Genomic DNA, 1,253 nt, shown 5'->3' on the forward strand with positions numbered 1-1,253 from the left:
TCAGACATTGGTATCGCAAAGAGACAACATTTCATGGAAAATTTATTTTTGTTATCATTGAATTGTCAGTTTGCATAATGTACAAAAATAAAGTATATTTTAAATATTTTAAGAGATATTTTGTATTTAACCATGACATTTTATTTCTCAACACTTATATCAAGCTGAAAGTATCATATGTCTGTATAGTATCATACTGAGAGTATACATAATTTTCTAGTGCTTTAAAATCTAACAGAGTGATATAAGAAGGGATGGCCCTGTGGTATGCCTTGATCACACGATTCGGTTTCAGTGAGCGATAGGGTTCATCATTGCCAGTGTTTGATTGTGCCATGATATCCTATTTGATAGTGCTTTTTCATACGCTAACGGAGTCAATGTTAGGCGCTCCTTGTGATATTTGATACATAAATCCATCTCAGCTGTATTTCCTATGTTGGTGGTCAGATATGACCTGTGTCTTATTCTTGTCTTTGTATGTCTTCCAATTCAAATCATGTATTGTTCTGTTGTTGGTTCCTTGAAACATGTTTAGAAATAAAATTGGGAACTTTCTTTCTTTTCCTTCCTTCCAACCCTCCCTTTCTTCTTCTCCTTCTACTCCTAAGTTCCTCCATCCTTTCTTTGTTTCTCTCATTGCAAAGCGTGTTCATTATGTGTAAAATGTTCTGCCGTCCCCAACACTTATTGCACTAAAGGATACAATGCAGTACGCTATTTTTGGCCAAAAACCACGAATTTGCAAAAAGTATGAAAAGTGAGTTTTTTTTTTTAAATATAGGGGATTTTAATACATTTAAAATCAAAACTCAAAACCTTAATAATGATTTTAAAAGTTTGCAGTTACGTGATTTTTCCCACAACAGCAGTGCTGCATTGGTGTAACACATCAACAGATTTGTAGTAAACCATCACTGTTTAATCACTCACCAAGTATTACTTAATTGTTATGTAGCATTTTACAGTTGTAGCATTTTATCAACTCAGAACTTTGTCTTAGAACATTTCTTGTAAATCTGGAATATTCATGTCGCCTTATTATGTGTGCATTACATTATACTCCAGGCAAAGCCAAATATTAACCTACTAAGCACTGTTTCATACCTTAGGTTTTTGAAAACAACTAACTGTTCTGCTATCCCTCTGGCTGGAGAGGTACAGTAGCATTGTGGATAGTTTCTGCTTTTAATGTTGTTTTTCTGTAGAAACACTGAATCAAAACTGTGAACCTCAAATAATACAAAAAGCAT

The 1,253-nt window shown here is 33.7% G+C and overlaps 1 protein-coding gene across 1 annotated transcript in view; it reads left to right on the top strand.

Moving 5' to 3' along the window:
• The window catches only part of jcadb (junctional cadherin 5 associated b), a 15,234-nt gene extending 14,460 nt beyond the window's left edge, over nt 1-774 (top strand). Inside the window, exon 4 of the mRNA XM_032532130.1 lies at nt 1-774. This exon is cut by the window's left edge and continues 1,280 nt beyond it. The gene's annotated coding sequence lies outside the window, so the exon portion shown is untranslated.
• Nucleotides 775-1,253: the final 479 nt, after the last annotated feature.

Source organism: Etheostoma spectabile, chromosome 12, assembly GCF_008692095.1.
Source record: "Etheostoma spectabile isolate EspeVRDwgs_2016 chromosome 12, UIUC_Espe_1.0, whole genome shotgun sequence".
NCBI lineage: Eukaryota > Metazoa > Chordata > Actinopteri > Perciformes > Percidae > Etheostoma > Etheostoma spectabile.